The sequence below is a fragment of the Ochotona curzoniae genome, unplaced genomic scaffold (assembly GCF_017591425.1).
Source record: "Ochotona curzoniae isolate NIBS_2020 unplaced genomic scaffold, NIBS_Ocur_1.0 contig_345, whole genome shotgun sequence".
NCBI classification, from domain to species: domain Eukaryota; kingdom Metazoa; phylum Chordata; class Mammalia; order Lagomorpha; family Ochotonidae; genus Ochotona; species Ochotona curzoniae.
In genome coordinates this window covers 49,053-66,846 of record NW_024465864.1, presented here as the reverse complement: position 1 = coordinate 66,846, position 17,794 = coordinate 49,053, and the positions used below count along the sequence as shown (strand labels likewise).

At 36.2% G+C, this 17,794-nt stretch overlaps 1 long non-coding RNA gene across 1 annotated transcript; it reads left to right on the top strand.

Annotated features, from left to right (window-relative positions):
- Window positions 1-2,670: 2,670 nt before the first annotated feature.
- On the top strand, window positions 2,671-10,306 carry LOC121156628. The gene is made up of 3 exons (XR_005883901.1): window positions 2,671-2,752; window positions 6,155-6,293; window positions 10,251-10,306. It is a non-coding gene; the product is annotated as an uncharacterized LOC121156628 (long non-coding RNA).
- Window positions 10,307-17,794: the final 7,488 nt, after the last annotated feature.

Genomic DNA, 17,794 nt, shown 5'->3' with positions numbered 1-17,794 from the left:
AGCAAGGACTTTAATTACTAGGCTATCATTTTAATTTAATATCATTTTTTAAGACTTGCTTTTATTTGAGAGGCATAGTTACAAGAGAGACATGTAGTGATAGAGAGAAAGAGAGACATTCCCCTGTCTGGTTGACTCCCCAAATGGCTGTTTTATTTTATTTTGGCTGTTTCATTTTAGTTTGCCTATTAGGCATCATCTGATTCCATTGCAATTTTATATAAAAGGATTTTTGGGGTGTGATTGTGTAAGATATGCTCCAATGAATGGCGAATTTGACAGAGAAATTTAATGTTTATTGTTTGATAATAAAGTCATGAAGTTAAGTAGATGTTTCTTTCATATATATGGACAGTTTCTTTCACGAATTTATACCTTTTTTTTTTACTTACCTACATAGTCTCTTTTCTTCAGGCTGAGTTTGTTACTTTTAAATAAAGGATTTTCTTTCTAGGACATGCAAAGTACCAGAATGTCAGAGGGCTAGAGGGAAATGGAGAGAGATGAGTGTTTCCAACCATTTTATAGAAAAAAAAATCATCCTATTAAAAATTTGCATGGGTTTTAAATAATTTTAGTGACAAATTTATCCCTAGTCATTTTACATGAACTTTAGAAAGTACCTGTGTTTTTGTCTCTGAAAACTTTTGATTTTATATACATATGTAAATCCGTTCAAGAATACTTAAACCTATTGTTTTACACTACCCCAATTTGAAAATTCTTTGCAATAGGAGTCATCTTCTTTCCTGTCTTTTTGATGTCTGTTATTGACATACCAGCCTTGTAAATACAACTGTTTACAAACATGTATGACGAATTGCATTTTTTGTTGCGATTTCAGCTTATTGGAGAAACTAAAATATTGAAACAAATGGTGAATGGACTTGAACAGAAAATGACATGTATGTACACTGAAAAACTGGCAGACCAACCTATCAATGCCAATGAAAATCACATTGAGGTAAATGGCTCTACTGATGAGTGTGACTGAGTTGGATAGAATTGTATCTTAACTTGGAAACTTAAAAACTTTGTTTTCCAAACAAAATAAAATGAAACAAATCATAGCTATAGCAAATTATGAATTAAATTGCTAGGCTGGAATCTTGACAATATTCTTAGTATCATATAGCTTGCCCTCTGCACCTACAAATTCCACAGCTATGGATTTAACAAACTGCATCCACTCTATTTGAAAAAATATATATATTGTTTCTAACAGATTTTTCTTCTTGTGCTTATTCTCTAATTATGTAATGCTATCACTATTTCCATAACAGAGCTGCTAAGTATCATTTGTAGAATAGAACTGAGCTAAAATATAGGTATTTATGGACTGTACGTGAATGCTGCACTATTGTGCATGAGAGACTTGAGCATCTGTGGATTTTTGCATTTGTGAGTTAGATGGCCGGTTCTTGAACCCTTCCTTTTGTGGATGCCACGTGACAAATGTATTGTTTAACTTTTTCCCCAAGCTCAAAGATTGAAATACATGTTAAACAGAACAACAATGAGATACTATCCTAGCACTGTGTGCAAAGCTGTAGACCTTTTTTTTTTGGTGCCTCAAATTCTTAAAAATGTGAGGCAACTGAAGGATGGAAATTGTAGAGCACAATAGATTTAAGTGGGGCTTTCCAGAGAAATATATGACACAGTCATGTGATATTTTTGTTACAGTGCTAGAAATTTTTTCTGCATTCAAAGGAAAAAACTATCCAACGCTGGGAAAATTCTCATGTTCTAATTTGAATATTTCTTAAGAATGTATTTTATCTCAGTTGAACTCCTCACTTAATTATGTTTTTTTAATACATGAAAATTTGTAATTTTTTATATCACATATTATTCATTATATAAAATATATCCTTTATGTTAATGATTGCTATTATTTGTAACAGATAATCATCTCATAAAACATTTTGTTATTTTAAAATACGGATGTAGCAAGAATGAACAATTATAAAATGTTTGATTAAGAATCACTAGTTTCAGTTTTGTTTTGTAGAGCTTAATAGCCACAACAGCCTTGCCTGGACCTTGTCGTAGCCAGCAGCCCGGAACTCCATCTGAATGTCCAACCAAGGCGGCAGGAATGCATATACTTGCACCACCTGTCGGTGTGGGGTTTAGGGATGAATATGGTCATGGAAGAGAACTAAGAAGTTCTCTTCTTAGTCAGGACGGGAACCCTGGCATTCAGGTGAGACTATGGGCATCTCAATGGGCATCTTAACCACTGTGCCAAATACCTACTGTAGGTAGATTTATTTAAAAATTGTAGTTGTACATCCACAAGAAATACATTTGGGCTGGTATTGTGCTACTGTAGGTGAAGCTACCACATACATTAGCATCTCATAGCTCCTTGGTAATGTACTTGGAAAAGCAGCAGAAAAATGGGCCAGTTACTTGGACTTCTGCACAAATGTGTGAGACCCAGATGGAGTTCCTGGCTCCTGGCTTCAGTTGTTGTGGTAATTTGAGTAGCAAACCCATGAATGGAAGAGTGTTTGTCCCTGTCTTCTCCTCTCTGTTGACTTTCAAATAAAGAAGTAAATCAATCTTAAGAGGAAAGAAATAATAAATACACTAGTGTAAGTCATTACCCTCTGTCTTTTTTTGTTTTTTTTTTTTTCAATCACCGAACACGTTCTAAAGACGGAAATGTGCTCTGCCAATCTTGGAGACGAGATAACCAATGATGACTGTGTGGAACAAGACATGAAGAGTGACTCAGAAAACGGTACTCCCTTAGATATTAGATATTAAGTCAGGATTCATCTTTTGATAAAATGATGGCTACTTCTTTTGGTTGTTTCGCCTCCAGTCCTTGTTTTTGATACACTGTGCTTTGGCTTGTCTGTAACACAGCGTCATTGTCTCCCTTTACATTTACCTTCAGCTGGAACACCTGCAGTCAATCCCTTCAGCTCCATAGATAGACTTGTAGTCTCCTTCCCTGCTGTTCTCTTCACAGCTAATACATGTCTTCCTTACAGCAGTTTTTAAAAAATACCATAATCATTTCACTGCTTGTTTTTCTCTCTGTTGTAGGCCAAACAAATGGATAGGTGACAAGTTCAAAATATGAGTGCTACATAAAGCACTGATACATAGCTCAAGATTTTTATTAAGTTAAATCATTACATTACTTTGGATCATCACAATAATTGTTACTATTACCCATTGCAGTCGACCTGCCAACAATTGGGTTAGCTGAAGCCATTCACTGTGTTCTCAAATCAATCCTGATGACTTTGTTATTTTTCTTTAAGTGACATTGAGGGGCTGGCATTGTGGCACAGTGTTTTAAGGTGCCACTTGCAATGCTGGCATCAGTATGAATAACTTGCTTGAGTCCTGCCTGCTACACTTCCTTTCCAGCTTCCCGCTAATGTAGCTAGAGAGACAGTGGGAAATGGAAGATGAAAGTACCTGTGTCCCTGATGCCCGCAAGGGAGACCTGGAAAGGGCTCTGCGTTCCTGGATGCTATTTGTCCCAGCCCTGACTGTTGATGTGTTAGGGATGTGAAGCAGCAGAAGAAAGTTTGGTCTCTGTCTCTGGTTCTCCTTTACTCTCCCTCACTCTCTGTAACTCAGCCACTCAAACAAATAAATCTCAGAAAATATTTTATTTTGAAATTGTTACAGATTTACAGGAAGTTTAAAAGTAATATAGATAGATCTCATGTTCCTTACTACCCGTTTCCTTCCTTGGTGGTTCTTCCAAATGCTATGCTTTCTCCCCCGCAACTACAGCACAAGTAATAAATACATTCATGAAGAAAGATGTGATTTTTAAATTGTGAAGGATTTATGTATTGATTGATTTACTGAAAATGAACAATGACAGACAAGAGATGGATATTGAGAGATCCTTTATTACTGATTCAGTCCCCAAATGCCCATATCTGCTGGGGTTGGACCAGACAGAAGACCAGGAATTCATGCAGGTCTCCTAAGTGATTGGCCAGAACCCAAGAATTTGAACTTTCCTCTGTTGATTCCCTGGTACATTAACAGGAAACCTGACTGGAAGTGAAAGGTGTACTTAAAATCTGTGTGTGTGTGTGTGTGTGTGTGTGATGCAGCAGTATTATGGCAAGAGAAAATTGCTTCTCATAGTAGGCTTATTTAGTAAGGGGAATAGTGCAAGATTTTAGGCTTGAAACTGACTTGTTCTGAAACTTATATTTATTATGTCCTTTTATTCTGTCAGTGTACAATTTATAAAAAAAGCTGAATTTATGGGTGACAAAGTAAGAGATTAACAAAAAAACTAAAAATAAAGCAGTATGTATAACATTTCTTTTAAAGATTTATTATTATTATTTTTTTATTGGAAAGGCAGATATACAGAGAGGAGAGACAGAGAGGAAGATCTTCTGTCCGATGATTCATTCCCCAAGTGAGCACAACGGCCGATGCTATGCGGATCTGAAGCCAGGAGACTTTTCCAGGTCTCCCACACGGGTGCAGGGTCCCAAAGCTTTGGGCCATGCTTTCCCAGGCCACAGGCAGGGAGCTGGAAGGGAAGCGGGGCTGCCGGGATAGAACCGGCGCCCATATGGGATCCCGGGCGTGCAAGGTGAGGACCTTAACCACTGCGCCACTGTGCTGGGCCCTAACATTTCTTTTATAGTCAGTTTTAAGTTTGAAGTTTTAAGTTGGGTTTAAAAAGCGTCTCATTTGAAAAATTTTAAATCACAGAATTTATATTTACATTAGTAAAGTATAGAAGGAAATATTTGAATGTCAGTAATCATGTTTGAATAGAGAAACATGGGCAGTTTATAATCTAATCTGTATTTTCAAAATTCTACAATAAACGAGCCATATCTGTAATAATGAAACACTGTTTTATAAATAATACTCGTGCCTGGTGCAGTGGCCTAGCGGCTACAGTCTTAACCTTGAACACACCTGCATCCCATGTGGGCACCAGTTCTATCCCAGTGGCCCCATTTCCCATTTAGCTCCCAACTTGTGGCCTGGGAAAGCAGTCAAGGATGGGCCAGAGCCTTGGGACCCTGCACCCGCATGGGAGACCTGGAGGAAGTTCCTGGCTCCTGGGTTCAGATTGGCTCAGCTCTGGCCGTTGCGCTCACTTGTGGACTGAATCATTGGACAGATCTTCTTCTCTGTCTCTCTCATCTCTGTATATCTGAGTTTGCAATGAAAAATAAATAAATCTTAAAGTAATAATACTCAACATCAATTTAATAAATAATTTTTTAGCAGTGGCGTAAGTAGCTTAACTTTTAAAATGGGTTGCAAAAGTTTTTTAAAAGTACAGATACACATAGTTTTGTGTGAATTCAGTCATTTATTTTTAAGATATTTACTTAAAATATCCTTGCATTTTCATTTAAATAAGTAGTGAATATTTTAGAATAGTTATATACCCATAACATGTAATTACTAAATTTTTTTATTTATTAATATGATTTTGTATTTTTTCTTTTCATTAAGTTTGGGGTAGTGATAGGTGCCACATTTGGGAAAATATGTCTTTCCTACATTCTATCATCAAATAATACACCTATTTTTGAAGCATTCAGATTATTTAGAATTGTTAGTTTTCATTTTTATAAGATTACTGTAGGTGAATGAGCAGTTGAAGGTAGGTTAAAATTTATACTTTTCTCTCAGGCATATGTTGGTTTAAGTCTGGAGGACATCTGAGTATTTATTAGCCAAAAGGTCTAAATTTCTTGTATGATTTATTACCTACATTATGTTTATGCCCAAATGTTAGTGCTGAATAGAACTATAATACTATTGAGAGGCAAATTCTTTACTAGATGAAATGGATATTACTGATTGTTATGGAAATAGTTTAAGGGACTATCGAAATAAAATACTTTTAAAAGCCTTTTTTCTTCATGGATTTTAGCTTCTAAGTTGAATAATAGATGCTAGATTGAATGGAAGTTTTTGAGGATTGTACACAAAAATATGAGACAATATTTAGAATAGTAGACCAAGATCTTTAAACTATTGAAAAGCATTAGATATTCTATTGTTGGAGCCAGTTTAATTTTGTTAATTTTGTTATTAACTTATTAATTTGGTACCTTCTGTCCTCAGATGTTAGTATGTAACTTAAATTATTCCTTGTGCTATGACCTAAAATTTCCTTTAGAACATATTGAAAATCTTCAGACTGAACAAATACCTATGAAGTCAGAAGAGACACAATTTGGAAATGAAATTGGGACACATCCACAGGAAGTCCCAATAAGGACTGAAGTATATCAAGGAAATGACATGACGACTTGCAGGTAATAAAAATCAAATTGCCAGCTCCATTGGATGAAAAGTAAAATAGCCTTTGAAAGCAGAGTCATGTATTACATTTTCAAATTTCTGTGATTACTGAATGTTTCTAATTTGTGATTAGATTTGCAAAAAAAATAGATTTGCTCATTCATTTTTTTTTAGGGTGGAATGCTACTCACCTTTTGGAAAGGCTGAAATTCTACCATCTGCAAAATGGTCCCAAGCCGTTGACCATTATGCTCACTGCAAATAAGCCAGTACCAAAAGGAACATGTGCTTTTTCTGATATAAAGCAACTTGCATGCAACATAGATGGATAGTGTAGTATCAGAGAATCACTGTGAGCCCTGCATCCTGATCCAATCACAGTCATGCACTGCACACTGTTGTTTGGGTCAGACAGTATATATAGGGGTGGATCCAAAGGTGTAAATTACCTGGTGACATGATACCTATGTCCAATTAAGTGTATTTTCATAATGCTGTTCCATAGGCACAGAGATTCCCGCTTCATACCTCATTCTGAACTACTGTATTATAACAGCAATGTCCTATAGCAACAATCACAAGCCTATGACTCTTCTATTTAAGTATGTCTTGGCTTTGTAGGTATAGACAATGCTAGAAAATCTCGTATGCTTTGGTCAAAATATATTTAACATTTTCATTGTGAGTCCTCTTACTAGGGAGAAGAGGTGCATATTGGAAAGTATCTTCAATGATAAATATATGTATGTACATGTTTGCCTAAATATTGATCTGGGATTTTGCGTGCAGGTTGACATATCAGAGAGAACATGTGATGTTCGTTCTTTGGGGATTGACTTATTTCACTGAGAATAATGGTCTCTAGCTGGGACCATTTTGCAGCAAATGGTAGAATTTGATGCATTTCGGTGTGTGAGTATTGTTCTATGTAGTAGATCTGCTACCGTTTCTTTATCCATCTTTTGAAAGGCATCTGGGCTGTTTCCATGCCTTTGCTTGTGTGGATCATGCTGCTATAACTATAGGGTTGCAGGTCACTTTTTCATATGCAGTTTTCACATTATTTGGATTTTTTTTTCAGTACTGGACTAGCTGTACAATATGGTAGATTCACTTTCAGATGTCCTAATACTCTCCATACTGACTGACAAAGTGGTGACAATATGTTGCATTCCCACCAATGGTGAGACAGGGTACCATTGTTCCCACATCCATGCCAGCCATGTTAATAGATTGACAAATGTAGACCATTCTCACTGGTATTTACTGGAATGGTAATGTAGTTTTTATTGGCATTTCCGTAGTAAATAGGGAGCAGAACCCTCTGAGCCTGTGCCACACTGGGGACCCTAAGATGGCATTGGAGGGCCATTCCCCATCCCCAGGTGCTGAAGCAGTTGAGAGTGTGGGTGTCAATCCCCTCCCACTCCCTGTTTTCCAAGACACAGAAAGTAGGAAAATTTTGAAACCATGGTCTGATCTACTTTCCCCTAATCCAGGACACTTCCCATCCTAATCGACTGTGTAAACAAAGTAAGAAATAAAATGTATATAAAGAAAAAAAATTATCTGCATTTATCATGATATAAGACCTGAATAAGTTTCTTGCATTCATATATATATATGTATATATATTTGTTTAATGGATTGTAATATTTTTGTAGTGTTGTTTCAGTCTTTATGCAAGATCATTACATGTAAGTTCTAAGTATAGATGCTGCTACAATCTCAGGGCTTCAAAAGCCACTTATCATTGCAAGCAGTATGCACACTAATAAAAATAGTACTGATTACACTACTAACATAATTTACTTCAGGAGTAGTATGATTTTGTTACTTTCTGATAAGACCCAGAAGCCAACTCAAGACTTAAAACTGGTGTAAAATGATTTATTCCTTTTCTTATTCGAAAATCAGCATTAGAGAGAGGGAGAGGAACCTTGCATCTGCTGGTTGATACTGCACATTCCTGCAGCAGCCAGTGCTGTGCCTGGCTGAGGATCTGCATGTGGGATTCCCACATCATTAACCACCTATCTAAAATGACTTAAACATGGTTTATTGTGGCTGACTCCTGTGTAACAAATATAATGCTGCTTTATATAGGAAGACTGGATAAATGTTATGTGTTCTCATAATTTCACTTTTTTAACCTTTTAAATCTAATTTCTATGTGAAATTCCTACACAAAACGTTGGTGTCTGTTGTGATAGCAGTAGTATTTTAGATGGTTTGCGTTAAAATTTGAATTTATAATGTTAAATACTATACCAGGTATGTTTATATAGCAGTTTTATGTTGTGTTTGTAATGATAAGTACGAAAATACTTTTGGGAATCACCAATTTTGATATAGCTAAGCAATAAAGTTCATTGTTTTATCATGTGTATTAAGGGAAATATGTAATGTTTTGCTTAAGGGAATTAATGACAAAGGAAAATTGCCAACTAAAGAAAGAAGATCATCTTTTCAAAGTAGATGATATGCTTCACTGTGAAACACAAGCGATCACCCTCAATCGGTATGAAATGCTTTTTCTTTTGTGGGTTGGAGAGTAGCTAAAAGCTCACTACGAGAAAAAATCAGAGAAAATGCACAGTTAATATTATTTGGATAGGTATATGAGATTTTTTTAAATTTATTCAATTTTCTTGGAAAGGCAGATTTACAGATAGAAGGAGACAAGATCTTTCATTGGCTGGATCACTCAAGTGGCTGCAATAGCCAGAGCTGAGCTGATCCAAAGCCAAGAGCTTTCTGGGTCTTCCACATGGTTGTAGGGTCCCAAGGTTTTGCGCCACCCTCCTTTTCCAGGCCAGAAGTAGGGAGCTGGATCGGAAGTGGAGCAGCTGAAGTAGGAACTGCTGCCCACATAAGATCCCTATGATTTGCAAGGTGAAGATTTAGCCATCACACTAGACTGTTTAAAAGTCTCTTTTCATGGATTTATTTTATTTGAAAGTTAGAGGTACAGAAAGACAGATAAAGGTTAGATTGGCTTGGCCACATGACCAGAAGTAGAGCTCCTGTAATCTGAATGAGGTGCCTCTATGAGATTATGGTGCCTCAGGCATAGACTTATCCCATTATGCCACTGAGCCAGCTTTGTTTACAAGACTTTAAGTCCAGCTTTAACCTTGGATCCTTGTTCACTTGGCCCAAGGAAATAATGTAAAGGCTATAGACAAAAGGCAAGGTTCAGCTGTACGTGAATAGTTGTGCATCACAAAAAAAGCAAAGTTGGATTTTATCTTAAAGATTTAGCTTGTTAGTCTTTTTTAATTGAGTCATGTGTTTGAAAGGCAGCAAACAGAAAAAGAGGAGAAACATGGAGCAAGGAACAATTAGAGAATGAATGAATGAATGAAGCTTTTATCTGCTGACTCATTCTCAATGACCACAGCTGTGGGTGGGACAGTATGAAACAAGGAGCCAGTAGCTTGCCTGTGGGTCTCCTACATGGGCCCAAACACGTAGGCCATTTTTCTCTGCGTTCCCAGGCACATTAGCAGGGAGCTTGATAATGTGGGGCAGCTGGAACTTAAATGAGTGCCCATGAGAGATGTGGGTGATGCAACAGCAGCCTTTGACCACCTTGTCACAGTGCTGTCCCCATCATTTTAATCTTGCAAACGTAATGAATAACATTTGCCAAATAGAGGACATTGATTTCCTATGATCACATTAAGATTTCAGATGACTGAATAAGCCTCCCGTGATCATACTTAAAGCAGATACACACACAGTCTAAATCTTGGGATAACCTTTGTTTCAGGAGTGCCTAAATACTAGAATATTAACATCAGATCATGTTTTTTAAAGAACGTGATAGTTCCTCATGTTTGTTTCTCAATATGTATAGTTTTGGGAGTTTTTCCCCTAGAATAGAAAATTCTTGATGTAAATAATGTTTTATGAGTGCCCTGTGCATTGTGCTTATACATTAATGTCAAAATAATTTTTCTTCCTAGCTGGAGAATCAAAGTCCTTGAACAAGAATTGGAAAGAACAATCGATTACTTTCAAATACAGGTGTGTGTGATGTGTGCTTGCACATGTGTGTACCATTCATTATTACCAGGTGCAGGTGTGGGTGTCTGTGTGTGTGTACATGAATGCATGTACCATTCATTATTAACAGGTATAGGTGTGTGTGTGTGTCTGTGTAACATTCAGTATTACCAGGTATACATATGTGTGTGCGTATGTGCATGTGTGTACCACTCTTTATTAGGTACAGGTGTGTGTGAGTGTGTGTGTGTGTGCGCATGCACACATGCATACAAGCACCATTCTTTATTACCAAGTACAGGTATGTGTGTGTGCACACGTGTATGCATGTACCATTCATTATAATCATGTGTAGGTATGTGTGTATGTGTGTGCAAGCACATGCATAGATGTAGGTCCTAACACCTGAGTGTTGAAATTGAATTGAAAGAGAAAATGAATTTCTCCATCCGTTGCACACTTTTGTTTAGAATGTCACATGTGGCTAAGACGTTTCAACAGTTTCAGGATTTCAAAGAGCTTGACACAAGACTTCTTAGGTATCATGTCCACTGCCTAGTTTTAAAAGTACATTAGATTTCACAAGTGAAAATTATTGACCAAAGAACCTAAAGTAGAAGTGTATTACTTATATTTTAATTGTCTTCACATATACTTATAATACGTGATGTGTACCTGAAAATTTTCATCAATATTGTTGTTAGTGATGTTTGAAATAGTTTTGACTTTTTGAGTAATTTCCTAAGCAAATGATAGGTACGTTTTTAATATAAGAAAAGTATACATTTAAAATATTCTGTTTTTCAGATTATTTATTTAAAGAAAAATGCAAATGACAATTGGGTAAGTTTCAAATTCCCTTAAAGCTTTTTACCTTTTATCAATGAAATTATGATTTTACTTCCAGAAGATAATACTGAGCAACTAAATTGAAGAAAATAAATTGCTATGTAAAGGATCACTTTATTTTAATTGCACCAAAAGTGGAATTACCCTTCTTGTGAGAATGAACACATTGACCAACCCATACAGTCTGGTTTTAGCACATTGCTATTTTGAAAGGAACCTATAGTGTCCACAAGGGTCAGAAGGATGTGATGTGTATATACAAATATCAGGGTCCCAGATTCACATTGTTGGGGCATTGGATTGCCAGTTGTTATTTATGAAGAAAAAAAGTACTCTGAGTCATTTTAATCATTTGTAAACAATGGGGTGGATAAAGCGCTAACTAAGCCTCTTCTACTTCTAAAATTCAGGGTTCTTTAAATATTTATTGAGTTACTCACTACGTATTTAGAAGTGGGTGATTGTGAACACTGGTCTGTGCTGCAGAGGAACTACATGAGGTTATGAGGTGTCTTTTGGGGAGTTCCTGACACAGAGAGATGGAGGAGGCTACTTTTGCGCCCTTTGATGTTCTAGGCACTGTACTTGAAAAGATTGTGAAATAACATCCATTAAGTCTACTTAATAACAGTGAAGTAGATTTTATTATTACAGATTTTATAGATAGACAACAGCCCATGGTCACGTTATTAGGAAGTGAAAAGTAGAGATTACAATCCTGATCTTTCCGAGCCTAAGTCTTGTATATTTTCTATCACTTTACATTGATTTTATTATTTGGTGTGTGTGACTTTATGTTGAAAGACATAGAAAGTGTGCCCTCTAGATCTCAATGAAGCAGTATTTGTCACATCCAATAGAAGTAGCATGTACTTCCTGAAAGTTCAGACCAGGGCAGTTGTCTGACCTAGCATTTTGGGTGCCAGTTAGAATGCCTCCATCACACACAGGGTATTTCGGTTGAACTGCTCTAACTGCATCCAGCTCCTTCAATTTCCTTACTTCCATCTTTGCCCTGGCCCAGTTCCAGCTCATGTTGGATTTGGGAAGTGAAGCAGAGTATAAGGAGTTTATTCCATCGATCTGCCTCCTCACGTAAATGAATATGGCAACCCAAATTCAGATGATGTACAAAGCATGCATTTACACACATTTTGAAAATATTTCTAAGATTTCTTATTTGAATGATAGAGGGGGATGCAGAGAAAGACATTGAGCATTCTTCCATGGACTGGTTAACTGTCCAAAATGGCCACAAAATGTGTCCAGATCTGATTGTATCCAGGATCTAGGAACTCCCCATGCAATCTCCTATGTGGTTGCAATGAGCCATCATTCCTTGCCTGTAGCTCACGTTGGCAGGAAGCTCTGTATGACACTTAGAGTAACTGTGACTTGAACCAAGCACTCTGATATGGGATGTTGGCTCTAGTCCTGTGGTGCCATAAAGATTACCAAAAGCTCATATGAGCATTTCACAAAACGTGGAGTACATTATATCCTATTTTTGTAGCCTTATTTCTTAATGTGTTACAGGTTTATATTTGCCTTTCTAAAACCGTTTTCATGATTATTATTATCATTTTATGCTACAATTAAATAGGCCCTGGGATTTTCCTTACCCCTTCCCCAAGTTACCTTCCCTACTGGGTTCCCCTATATTATTACCATAATACATAATACTTAAACAGCCATATGTCCATCATTGCGGGCAAGGACCATGGCAAAGAGCCGAACTTTGTAGCCTTGTTTCTTAATGTGTTACAGGTATTTTTTGAAACAAATCTTTTATAATTTATTTTAAAAAGTCATGTTTAATTAACCTGTTTGTTTTCTCATTCTTTCCCTTGTAATTTCAAATAATTTTGGTTCCACATATCAATAGTTGAATAGTTTATTTTACTAATTATCTTTGGCATAATTTCTTAGTAAAAATTTGTTACACCATTACATGTAGGAATAATATTTACATACATGTATTTTTCTGTGATGGCAAGGTTTGCAAATAAGTGATTCATTTTGTAAATATTTATGTGGTTTATTCTTTGTCCAAGCTATTTCTACCATGCAGTTCAGTCTTTAATAAATATCAGAGTAATTGCTTTTACTTTGTAAAAATGCAGACTAACTTCTTTTTATTTGTAATCAATTATAAATTAAGTGACTTTACCTATACTTACGTGATAAGCCTTGTGAATCATATGGTTTTCCCAGTCCGAAATTTCACAAAATGATTGCAAATCATCTGGAGATCTCTCAGAATGAGGTTAAGCTTTCCACATGAATAGTTGTGATTGTTGCATGCTGTTGATATTCACTAGGTTGTGCAAGCTTTGTTCTCTGCAACATTTGATTTTATCTTACCTCTTACTGAATAAAATGGGATATGATTTACGCAGCACCATGAACTTACTGGAAGTGCAACATGCATTGATAATTTCACCGATTTTTTTTTTTAAACAGCATTTAGCCACGTGCTGCAAAACTGTTTTAGACCTTTATGGTTTCACAGAATCATAGTGAATTTTCTGTAGAGATGATCGCCTTGAGGCAAATATGCAAAGCTGCCATGTGTAATGATTCTGAGTCTCTGTTGCCGTTGCCTGAGGCTTGCATCCTCCCACATTGCCCTTAGCCTCTTCCTTGACTAATCAAACAGTCCCCCATCTCACATCAGAGAGCAGCATTCATTGGCCAGTGCACAAGTCATCTCCAGTTTTAGGCCCATGTCATCTGCTTACCTGAAATATTTCCTTTTTATCTGCATTTCGTTAAAGTGGATGCATACATTGACAGTGATATTTGTATGCTCTAGGAAGATCATGCTCGTTTTCATCTAACATTTGTCTGCATGTCTCTCCATCTTTTGTTATTTTTCAGTGGGCAGCTCGGTTTGCCGAGAGTACACTCCATAACTTCAAGAAAGAAAATGTATATAAAAGCAAAAAGTAAGTTTCTTAGTGGTAACACTTAACAACTTTTAGCTCTTTTATTGTCACTTTCTTAATTAGGTAATATTATAGGGATAAATAATAAAATTTCAGTGAATGCAGCATTTTTCACTGTGAAGTATTTACTTGTTTTGTCCATTGTTTTAAATATTTACATCACTGACATATAATTTGAAAGAAACTTCACAGATTTTTATGTATGCTTTTCTGTTTTTCAGTATTTAATATGGACTGAGCTAGTCATCTAATCTAGGATTACTAATTGAGAATCATGCTTAAATCTCCAGACTGAACAAGTATCTTTGCAGTGAAAAAGGCAAAAATTAAGAAGCTTCAGGAAAAACTTACAATAATGACTGAAATGTATAAATAAAATGAAATAAAATGTCACCAGTGACAAGGATTATATGACAAGCTGCACTGGATGGCAAGAAAACTAGACTTCAAAGCCTAAGCATATATTTCATGTTCAGTCTCTGTGATCACTGGATATTCACAATTCATGATTCATTTATAAAATATTATTTGCTCTTAAATACTTTCCTCAAGAAAGTGTTGAAAGTGATATTTGACATTCTAAGCTATTCCACAAAGGCTTGTGTAATCATTATCATGTGATTCCTCAGTGTAAGAGCACCTTAAATTAGATCATAATTGATGCTATCTGACTGGGTCAGGGGATTCAGTTCCATTCAATTTTGCGTGCATCCACCTCTAATATGTATAAAGCTGACACTTCTCCTTTGTGCTGATTGCTCCTGCTCAGGTATTCCATGTCTTAGTTAAAGATTCATTTGTCTAGTTGATCAGGGTGACTCTTCAAGCTATACTTGACATCAGTTTTTCTATCATATATTATATTAATAAGCACTTTATGACATTTAAAATGCTAGAGAGGAACTTATTAAGGAAGATTTATTTTGCCTAATGGGATGGAAGTACACTGTCCAAAATTGAGTGGCCTCATGGGTTCTGGCTTGGTGAAGTTGGAGAATAGTGTAGAGACCATTTATCATGGAGTGGGCCAGGAATCAGAGAGAGACTGGAGACATACTCTGCTTCTAAAACCTGCTCTCTCTAGTGATCTGTCTCTTCTTGGCAACTGTTCAGTGACCTACAACCTCTCTTTTGGTGCAGCTAGCTTCTAGATGATATGATTTGAACCTGCCTGCACCACCAATGAGCTATCATTAATCATTAGCCTTTCTTCTTTGAAAATAAGATTGACTGATTTCAGGGAGGCAAATAATAACATTTTTACTCATTTTATAAAAGTATTTTGACCATTTTTATGGTCTCTGTCCTCTTTTTATGTGTTTATTTGGAGATTCCCAGAGCCACTCTCCTTCCTCTCTCCTTATTCTCCCCCATTCCATTTTCTCCTATATTATAATAGTATTACTCTTTAGCAACAGTCATGAGTGCATCGTTTGTTATTGAAGTGTATCATGGGATTGTAGCTATAACTATTGATATAGAATCTAGTATCAGACTGTCAAGGTGTACTTGACAGCCTTACTTGGAGTCCTCCTTTCAGTTGGGAGTAGAGACGCAAACCAAAACATATCTTACATTACTGGTGTGCTCTCCTCCATTGTAAAATTCATCTATGAGAATATATGTATATACTTTTTACCCATATTTCTATTCTTTTTTGTATTTTGTGTGAGTGTTTCTCATCAGAGAAAACGTATTCTTTATTTTGGGGGTAGACTGGCCTATTTCACCTATCATAATAGTATGTATTTACAAATGGCAGATTGGTACAAATGGCTCAAGTTCATTGTTATATTTGTTGTGCGATATTCCAAAAAGTAGATGCACCACATTGTTTTTGTTTTGTATAACCAATTCCACTTTCAAAGGATATCTGGGTTGTTTGCATTTCTTTGCTATCGTGGATTGTGCTGTTGTAAATATAGGTATGCAGGCCACTTTCTCATATTCAGATTTCAATTCATGGGGATATGTTCCCCGAAGTGGGATACTCAATCATGTGGCAGATCAGTTTCCACTTGGCAAAGCACTCTCCATACTGATTTCCATAGTGGCTGGACAAGGTACTCTTCCCACCAATGTGGAGCAGGTGTGCCTTTTCCCTCATTCTTATGAGAGGTGATATTAGTAGATTTCTGTGTGTATGACTTTCTCACTGGAGTGAAGTGGGACCTCAGTGTGGTTTGTATTTGCATTTCTCTAATGGCTATGGAGCCTGAGTGCTTTTTCATAAGTCTGCCAGCCATTTGCATTTATCCTTTTGACAAATTCCTGCTCATGTCCTTCATCCATTTCTTAATGGAGTTGTTTGTTTGTTGCTTGAGTATCTGAAGCTCTCAGTAAAGCTTGGATGTTATTCCACTATCTGTTGTATATCATGCAAAGAATCTTTTTTCTTTTTTTCCCATTTGGTTGATTTACAGACTATTTTTCTCCAAACTCCCCACTATTATTCTGGTGTAATCCATTACCATTTATACCTGAGTCATTCCAATAGCTTCATGAGATCTTCCTGTTTTCATTATTGCCTTCAAAGTATCATTCCCTGGCTACCTAATTAAAACATCATGTGAAACCCCTTTCCCTCTTCTATCTTTTATATTTTTTCATAGCCCTTATCATTTTTGTTTGTTGTCCTTATTGTCCTGTGATTGTTTTTTAAAAGCATTTTCCCATGTAAGGTAAACATCATGAGTGAATGGTGTTCTCCTGTTCGTGTCTAAAGCTATGCAAGCCTGAATACATGTGAGACTGAAATCAGAAACCCAGAGCTGCTTTCAGAGCTCCCAGTTGGGTGCAGGAGCCCATCTACCTAAGCACTCTTGTGCTGCTTTCCAGGCTGCATTAGCAGGGAGCATTGTTGGAGACCTGGGAGCAGCCAGGTCTTAAACAAGCACCCATATGGAATGCTGGTGTCACAGGCAGAGGCTTAACATACTATATACCACAGTGCCAGCCTCAGAAATTTCAATTATGAAATATTTCTGTAGCTCATGTTTCTTATAAAGCACAATAAAAGAATTTGATGCTTCATTAATAAATTAATTAGTAAATTAATGAAGGGCATTCCTGGCTAATTTTTACTTTCTGTTTTAAAAAAAATTTTCTGCTTGCTAACATTTGTAATATAACATCAGTGCTAACAAGTAATTCATTAAGCATATATTTCCAGCTGAGATTGAGCAAGGCAAATTAAGTTTCAGTTCTCATTGTATAAACAAGTGTCTAATACACAGTATGTATTGTGCCACATTTTGGTGGTTGTTAGTTAATTAGCTACTTACTGTGATGCCCAAGCATAGTACTGAAATGTCTTGCACTGTCCTACGCATAAGCAGGATACTATGTTTTTTCTTTTTCAAAGAGAATGTATTTGTGTCAGATAAATTTTGTTTTGGCATTAATTACAGTGCTATCGACTCTGAGCCCAATGTTAATAAGTCAATAATACTATATTAAATGCATCAAAACTAAAGCAAACCTAGAGTATAGTAAGTATTGGTTGACTGATGAAAGTGTTTTGTTATAATCTAGCGGAAATGTTGCCTTGTGTTTTCCTTAGAAGTAATGATACAACATTTAACACTTCAGGATTTTTTTCACTGATAAAGTATTTTCTTAATTCCTTTTACGGTCTAAAGTTAGACACCAGGGAACACAGAATTACTGAGAGAAAGAGAAAGAAATTTTTATCGAAAAGAGAGCAA